The sequence below is a fragment of the Malurus melanocephalus genome, unplaced genomic scaffold (genome assembly GCF_030028575.1).
Source record: "Malurus melanocephalus ecotype Western Australia unplaced genomic scaffold, MMel_1.1 scaffold_1141, whole genome shotgun sequence".
In the NCBI taxonomy this organism is placed as follows: domain Eukaryota; kingdom Metazoa; phylum Chordata; class Aves; order Passeriformes; family Maluridae; genus Malurus; species Malurus melanocephalus.
The window spans coordinates 28,997-38,452 of NW_026624373.1; the positions used below are offsets into that span (position 1 = coordinate 28,997).

Below are 9,456 nucleotides of genomic sequence, written 5' to 3' on the forward strand. Positions count from 1 at the left end.
ATTGCTTGGTTCAGAATATTGTAAAATGAAAGGCACTGACCCTATTGCTTTTTAGTTTCCTCTAAAATATGAATTACTGCTAGAATAGAAATTGCCCTTTCTTTTTTATTCTTATTTTTMTTTTCCTTCCTTAAATAGTTCAATTACATAGTCTCTAAGAGACAAACAGAATCTTAAATTAATTCTTCATTTTCCAGTGTCCCAACATTGTTTTTATCTATTGAAAGTAGATTAGTGTACATTAATAAATTACAGAATCATAGAATAGTTTGGGTTTGAAGGAACCGTAGAGATCATCTCATTTCATTCCCCCTGCACTAGGCAGGGAATATACAAATGTTGGAACTGGGGACACAAACTTCATAGAAATATCAGTTAACTGAGAAATTCTGGCTTCTGAATCATTCTTATTTCCTTCATAGGTTTTCAGATTCTCACTAATTACGAGTCTAACCACCAATCATCTTTCCTTCTGTTCTTCAYGTAAACAGGCAAATCTGGAGAAGATGTGTCGCTCCCTAGAAGATCAACTCAGTGAGATTAAGACAAAGGAGGAGGAACAGCAGCGCATAATTAATGACATTAGTGCTCAGAGAGCTCGGCTACAAACAGAATCTGGTAAGACATTTGTGTTTTTAAGAGAATACTGTATGTCACCTGGGGTCTTGGAGGATTGAATATAAACTAAATTGAACATGGGCCAAAAATGTGWTTTTGTATTGAAGATRGCCAACAGAACCCTGAGAGTATCCYGAGTTGCATTAGAAGCATTGCCAACAGGTTAACAGAGAGTGATCGTTCCCCCTACTCAGCATACAAGGCTATGCCTGGATTGCTGTGCTCAGTTTTAGGGTGCCCAGAACCAGAAAGAGACATCCTGGAGCAGGATTASTGTGTTTAAGGCACTGGAAGAACTAGTCACTGGAATAACTTCCCAGAGCTTGGTAGAGTGATCACTAGTGGTTTTCAAGGATGCTAGATTATCTGATCTAGACTCCCTTTCCCATGAAAGGCTGGACCAGATGACCTTTCAAAGTCCCTTACAAYCTGGATTGATTGTTTTATGACTATATGACTCGTGTTTCAAAGAATTAATCTATCTTGAAGTTCAGTTTCCCAGGAGACATTCAGAAGAGGATAGTGACATAGCTCAGCACATACACCACATTGTACAACCATTGAACAGTGTGAGTTGGAAGGTCATCTAATCCAAACGAAATCCCTTGCAATGACCAGGGACATCTTCAACTGGATCAGTTTGCTCAGAGCTCCATCTAACCTGACCCTGAATGTTTCCGGGGATGGGGCATCTACCACCTTCCTGGGCAATCTGTGTTAGTCCTCTAAAACTTTCATTTTAAAAATATTCTTTCTTATATCTAATCTAAATTCAACCTCCTTCAGTTTAGAAACATTACYTTCCTGTCCTGCAGGACAACAGGTCCTGCTAAAAAGTTTGTTCCCACTTTTCTTATAGACTTTCTCAAGTATTCAAAGTAGCAGTAAGGTCTCCCCAGAGCCTTCTCTTCTCCAGGCTGAACAATCCTCAKTTTTTTAGCCTTTCCTCATAGCAGAAGYGCTCCCTCCCTTTAATAATCTTCATGGACTCACACCAAGAGGTCAATGTTTTTCCTGTGTYGGAAGCCCCAGTGCAGTAGTCCTGCAGGGTTTCAGAAGAGCAGAGTAGAGGGGTGGAATACCCCCTCCTCTCCTGCCTACGTTGCTGGGGATGAGCCCAGGACATGATTGGCTTCTGGGCTGCAAGGGAAAATGGCCAAGGATGGGCTACTCTTGATCTGTTCATCCCCTAGCATAGATTGGGATCAGGGCTTGCCTTCAGCAAGCTGCAGCACTTTGCACTTGGCCTTGTTAAACCTCTTGAGATTCYCATGGGCCATAACCCCTCTGGATGGCACTGTAGTACTCAAGGCTTAATGAAAACAAAGAGTAATTTTACATGACAGGTCATTTCTAGCCTCTGAGATAAATACTTTGGCATACTGAGAGATGTGGGTAGATATCAATGATTAGAAACCCATGAAAGAAATAAAGTTTTGCTTAACTCAAAATATTTTTATAAGGGTATTTATTATCAAGATTAATACTTTAACGTAAGTCATAAAAAGGTTTTTTGACTCATCTGAACTCTCCCAGGTGAATATTCACGCCAGGTAGACGAGAAAGATGCTCTGATTTCTCAGCTGTCAAGAGGCAAACAGGCTTTCACTCAACAGATTGAGGAACTCAAAAGGCATCTAGAGGAAGAGATAAAGGTGAGAAGGCTCTCTAAATTCTGAGTTTTCGATTGGATTCCTTCTGTCTAGGAGGAGCTTCACATACATATGATTACAGAATCAACAAGATGAAAGRGAGGAAAAAGCCACTTGGRTAATACASTACAAGCCTTCCCATACTAGTTTWGTTCCTCTGTCCTCACAGTCTATAKGTTAATTGTTTTGCAGATACTCAGACCATCAATTTTTATTCAGTAGCTTGCCGTTACTCATAGCAGAATTAGTGCCCATCAACATTTCAGACAGGATATTCCCAGGATATTTCTATTCATTCTCACATTATTCTTCCCCAAGGCCAAGAATGCCCTGGCCCACGCCCTGCAGTCCGCTCGCCACGACTGTGACTTGCTCCGGGAACAATATGAGGAGGAGCAGGAGGCCAAGGGGGAGCTGCAGCGAGCCCTGTCCAAGGCCAACAGTGAAGTGGCCCAGTGGAGAACCAAATACGAGACGGACGCGATTCAGCGCACGGAGGAGCTCGAGGAGGCCAAGTACGAGGGGAAGCAGGATGACAAATGGCAGGAGAAGACTGAGGCTGGCCAAGGGAAATTGGAATTTCTGAGAGTAGATTAAGACAAGAGTGGGTTGAAGGCAAAGATAAACTGTCTTTATGTTTAGTTTTAAACTAAAAAAAGGGGAGAGAGAGGGAGAGAAAAAGTATAGATTGGAAGGGAAAATGTAGGCTTCAGGACTAGAAGGGTTAAGACAGGCTTAGTCCTCCACAAGTGATAAGACACAGAAGTGATAGATCCTGTTGGCTGCATGCACTCATGGACAATAAATAACATAGYGGAAAGYATTTGGATCAAAATCTCCAAAATGACCAATTCATGACAGTRCRGAACTGATGCCCTTCCAAGCTTTAACGTGGCACTGCGGTTTCTCTCCTCCCAGGAAGAAGCTGGCACAGCGCCTGCAGGATGCWGAGGAACACGTTGAGGCTGTCAATGCCAAATGTGCCTCCCTGGAAAAGACAAAGCAGAGGCTGCAGAATGAAGTGGAGGACCTCATGATTGATGTGGAGAGATCCAATGCTGCCTGTGCTGCTCTGGATAAGAAGCAGAAGAACTTTGACAAGGTCTCTTGGCCTCCAGCACCAGCACTCCTGGCCAGAACATTCCCCCGTGACTGCCACATCCCTACTCACAGCCCGTTTCTCTTCAGATCCTGGCAGAATGGAAGCAGAAGTATGAGGAAACGCAGGCTGAGCTGGAGGCCTCGCAGAAGGAGTCGCGCTCTCTCAGCACGGAGCTGTTCAAGATGAAGAATGCCTATGAGGAGTCCTTGGACCACCTGGAAACAATGAAGCGCGAGAACAAGAACTTGCAGCGTAAGTCCCTGGCCCTCTGCTCCTCACTGGGCTTTCTCACAAGCGTGTTTATCTGCCACATTTAATGGGTCTGGGCCTGTAGGGGTAAGGACATGCCTGACACCTTTATGCACCAGAGCCTTTCTCCATTCAGYTCTTTGCCTGACCATGCTGCTTTTCGCTCTTCCTTGCAGAGGAGATTTCCGACCTCACRGAGCAGATTGCCGAGGGAGGAAAGGCAATTCATGAGCTGGAGAAAGTCAAGAAGCAGATTGAGCAGGAGAAATCTGAAATCCAGGCTGCTCTGGAGGAAGCTGAGGTACACAGCATTATTTATTGCTCTCTTACATGTCTTGGATCTCTAGCTTATTTATCACATTCCCAGACAAAAGAGGAGAAGAGGTCATATAAAAGTAGAGATGTTATCTAAACAKAGCACTCTTTTATACTCAGAGCTTCAGGTTCAACATCTGTCACATGGAAAGTATTCTTATTTTTTCTGTTCCAGGCCTCTCTTGAACATGAAGAGGGGAAGATCCTGCGCCTKCAGCTTGAGCTCAACCAAGTCAAGTCTGAGGTTGACAGGAAGATAGCAGAGAAAGATGAGGAGATTGAACAGATGAAGAGAAACCACCTCAGAATTGTGGACTCCATGCAGAGCACCCTGGATGCTGAGATCAGGAGCAGGAATGAAGCCCTGAGGCTGAAGAAGAAGATGGAGGGAGACCTGAATGAAATAGAGATCCAGCTGAGCCATGCCAACCGCCAGGCAGCAGAGGCACAGAAGAACCTGAGAAATACTCAGGGAGTGCTCAAGGTGTGTTGAAGACAAATTGCCTACAGAAGAATAACTTAGTTGATTCTTTCAGTCCACAAGAGCTCTAAGTCTGCTTATTTCAATGGCTCTACAGGACACTCAGATCCATTTGGACGATGCTCTCAGGTCACAGGAGGACCTGAAGGAGCAGGTGGCCATGGTGGARCGCCGAGCAAACCTGCTGCAGGCTGAAATTGAGGAGCTACGGGCAGCCCTGGAGCAGACGGAACGGTCGAGGAAAGTGGCTGAGCAGGAATTAATGGACGCCAGTGAGCGTGTGCAGCTCCTCCATAGCCAGGTGAGTTCATTTGGTGAGAAATGGCACTCTTGGTAATTGAGAGAACATTTTTATGYTTTATTCTAGTCACCGTTTGAGGCTCAACTTGGAGCAAGACAGTCCTTTTTTCTGAAGTATTCATCATGTTACTAAAAGAGTTCTTTGCTGAAAAAGTGTGTGCACTGGTTTTGATTTTTTTTCCAGGCTGCATACAACACCCATGYATCTACCTTATTTGCATCCGCAAACATTTTATTCACAGGACATGCCAAGTTCTCAGAGCAATCAGGGAATGGAACTCTGAGACCACGGCAACATTCATTCCTTGTCAGCTGAAATATTGCACTGACGGATCCTCATGTACTTTTTTACTAGCAAGATAGTGGGTATGAACTCCTGGCTCTGGTTTAGCATTTATCAAGCAGAGTTTGACATTAGCTATGTGCTATTACAGCCATTGACGAGTCAAATGCTGAAATCTATGGAAAGTGTCCAGTTTCAAGTGCCGAAAAGATTCTGTAAGGGATTCATCCCACCTGCATTCAAAATTTTTCCTYTTTTCAGTTCTTGAGAGTGGATTAGTCTTCCCTAGTACTTAAGAGGCATTTCTTGACTTTTCCCTAACTCTATTTTTGTTACTTTCCTGTGATACCCCTGGTGGATGAGATGTGGCACAGACTATATTTCTAAGCACTTTTTCAAATTAACATAATGAATTTTCAGAGAAAAAAAAAAAAGAACAAAATGGGGTTTCCCCAGTGATAAGAAATTTTACTTAGAAAAATRTCTGGTATTGATTTTTCACATAATTATGTCTTAAATTATTGAAAATCCTGTAATGTTCTTGATTTCAAATAATGAATTACAAAAACAAACATCTCATTCTCCACAATAGAACACCAGCTTGATCAACACCAAGAAGAAGCTGGAAACAGACATTTCCCAGATCCAGAGTGAAATGGAGGATACGATCCAGGAAGCCCGCAATGCTGAGGAGAAGGCCAAGAAGGCCATCACAGATGTGAGTTGGGCATTCCCTGCGTTGCTAATGGTGAATGTACTCTTCCCCAAATCTCTCCAGCCCCAAAATGGCTTTGACCCTTTGCTCTGATCAGGCRGCCATGATGGCAGAAGAGCTGAAGAAGGAGCAGGACACCAGTGCCCACCTGGAGAGGATGAAGAAGAACCTGGACCAGACTGTGAAGGACCTGCAGCACCGTCTGGATGAAGCTGAGCAGCTGGCACTGAAGGGTGGGAAGAAGCAGATCCAGAAGCTGGAGGCCAGGGTGTGTAGGGTTTGGGGTTGTGCATGAGTGAGCCTGTCCTTGGAGAGACACTGCCAGGGAAGCTGCAGGGATGGGCTTCTCCTTGCAGGTGCGGGAGCTGGAAGGGGAGGTTGATGCTGAGCAGAAGCGCAGCGCTGAAGCCGTGAAGGGTGTGCGCAAGTACGAGCGGAGGGTGAAGGAACTGACCTACCAGGTAAGGCAGGAAGCTTATTCATGTTGATACACTCTTATTCCCAGAACCCAAAATGTAGCCCCAAGGGATTTCCCTCTGTCCTGAGTCACACATACAAAAAAGGAGAATAATGAAAACACTAAAAGATTAGTGTCTTTCTAGTCCTGTTAGGAAGGTCCAGCTTATCACTTCTGTCTTACTGGGCAGCAATGCCAATTAGAAATGTCACTATTGCATGTAGGGGAGGGTAAAAGAGATAGTTTTATATCTTGTCATTCTCTTTAGTCTGAGGAAGACAGGAAGAATGTTCTCAGGCTGCAGGATCTGGTGGACAAGCTGCAAATGAAGGTGAAATCTTACAAGAGACAAGCTGAAGAGGCTGTGAGTATTACTGGGTTCCTTTAGTCTTTACCCAGATTAAGTGGAATTCTTTGTTGATGTTTTCTCCTATTTAGCTCTGTTTGAACCCAAATCAACATGGCGGTAGTAGGTCTCTGCTTCCTTTGACTTTCTTTAGTTCATATTTTCACCTAGCAGAAAAAAAAAATCACTATAAAAAATCATGTATATAATTTTAAATCAGTAAATAACTGAAAGATAACTAAATGGAAATAACTGTTATTATGTATAATTATTCAAAAATTACAAAGTGCACTAGCACTTCATACTCAGAGCTGGACTCTTGGAATGTCTGATTGACCATTAAAACATTTAGCTTGAATTCCCCCTTGAAATATTAGAGAGAATTAAATACTAACTCATAATCTTAGGGGTTTTCTTCATTATTCAAAGTGTAAATGCCRCAGCAAGGTACAGGGCAGTGTTACAGTAGAATTATTTTTAAAACTATTTAATGTTTTTTCCTATCTCCAGGAGGAGCTGTCCAATGTCAACCTCTCCAAGTTCCGCAAGATCCAGCAYGAGCTGGAGGAAGCCGAGGAGCGGGCTGACATTGCAGAGTCACAGGTCAACAAGCTCCGAGCAAAGAGCCGGGAAATCGGCAAGAAGACAGAAAATGAAGAGTAAATGCCTCCAGTGTTGTAAAGTGAGAGAACTGCACAAAATGTGACATTCTATCACTTTTATTTTGTAATCACTGCTTTGTCCTTCATTAATCTATAGATGAGTAATGCTTACATAATAAAAATTGTAGATCTTATGCCAGGTAACTAATGAGAAGTTGAGAGCTGCATTTTAATCATTACCCTGAATTCTTCTAAGGTTTGCATTTTTCTTTGCTTATTTAAACTTATTCCATTGAAAATCTTGCTTCAGGTATGTTCAAAGTGTTTCAGCCACTTTTAAAGTGTTCTAATCAGACATCCTGCTTTGTTCTCACCAGGAAATTTCATCTAATCCTTAGCTGAGAAAATCATTACTTCTCTGAAACAAAATGTAATTATCCCCTATAACTGTTGCTTTAGGAATACAGTAGATATTATCTCAAACATTCTGGCCAATGAATAAGAACTTATTTCACCTTATTATAACCCCACTTAATCTTTGATTATTCTTTCAATTCTTGGGTCTTCTTTGCAAGATCTTACTTAAAGTCAAACTTCTTCAACCCTTCAAGACACTTTGGAAAATACTTTAGAGGACATTTAAGCATAAAATGAGATCCACTTTCAACTTTTGTTCATGAAAGTCATGTGCAAACCAGCATTCCCAGGGCAGCACAACCGGCAATCTCATATAGTCAATCAGTCATCGCCTATATTCTGTTTCCAAAATTACCCTGAATCTTCTAAACTGGTCAGGCAGACACTAACCTCCTATGAAGTCCCCAGGGTAATCCAAATAACTTTGCCCAACATGGCCTCACTCAAAATGCAGGTTTTCATTCTTTGTGTATATTGGCAAACATCGGAGAAATCCATGGTCACCTCTTAGAAACATGGAGAAATAGGTGTCACTTTCTCTGCCACAATCTAGTATTTAGAGGTTCTTGTCCTTTCACAGTCTGAAGAGATTTGAAGCACTGAGATCTTCTCAAGATTTTGTCATATTCCACCTGGAAATTAGATAATTGCAGAAGCCAAATCAGCTATTACTGCTGAAGATTCATAGCTATGTGTTCAGGAATAAACATTTATCTTCAATGAAAAATAACAAAATGGTCTCTGTAGAATAATAGAGAAAATGTTAATCTGGCAAAGGATGACTGCAATTTACAGACCCATCAGCACTACTGGTGACATGGGCCTGTCCCACTCTTTGATTGGTTGATGAACCTGATGAGTTCATAAGCATCAAGAAAGTTCAATCATCTTCCTTTTGATTTAGACCATACCCTAAAATTTTCATCCACATGTCTTTCTTTCACACCTTAGTGCTAACTGGACATTGATGCTGTGAGCTATCTGCTGTGTTACAAAGAAGTCCAGAGCTGATGACTATGACTAAACAACACAACTTCCCTCACTGTAGACTTTTGCTTGTAGTTCCTTCACTTGCATTTTTCTGAGAGAAGTGATGTAGGCCACTACACATCTGCCATGTGGAATTGAGACACCACTGCCTCAGACCAACCTTACAGCCATTGTACTTCTCAGTAAACACAGGCCGGACTAAGCAGTACTGCAGGTCTCAGAAATGATCATAATCCTAAACAGTTCATCAGTCATTCACCACACTCATGTTTTCTTAAAAAAAAAAATAAAGTTATTAAGTTTTCTAAGCATGGAGTGAGGAACAGACAGATTTATAACTGGTTCAATTCAAAACAGTCATTTCTGATTATGTGTTACTTCATATAACCTTGAGCTGCTTTCCATGGTTCTGATCCTTGACACATGAAGGACGACATTCAGCAMCTGGGAGCTATTCAGGAATTTTTCCGTTTTGTTTTCTATTTAATGAGTATTATTCAAACTAAGATTGAAGATAAAAGTACTAAGTGCCTCATAGACTATACAAAGTTTTATAACACATGCGTGAAATACTAGAATCACAGAATGGTTTGGGTTGGAAGAGACCTTAAAGCTCATCTCATTTCAACCCTGCCATGGGTAGGTGTGGAAGACTGGGCTTTTATGGATAAATGATTCAAAACATTTCCCATTTGTGTAGGTCCAGAGTGCGTTGCTGGAGCTGGGTTTGGAGATGGAGGAGGCAAACTTTTGGGTGTGTAATGACTAAGCCTTTAAGACACAGAGTGAWTTATGGGCTACGAGTAAGATAAGAAATGAACCCTGCAGAGACAGGATGGAGCTTCTTATCATGCTAAGTTATCTTCCCTTGCACAAACCACTGGGCTGTAAAACACTCTCTCCTCTCCTCCCCCTGGGAAGGTCCAGTG

General features: G+C 42.2%; 1 pseudogene; it reads left to right on the top strand.

Annotated features, from left to right (window-relative positions):
* LOC130586341 (myosin-4-like) overlaps positions 1-7,315 on the top strand; it is a 21,903-nt pseudogene extending 14,588 nt beyond the window's left edge.
* The last annotated feature ends 2,141 nt before the right edge of the window (positions 7,316-9,456 follow it).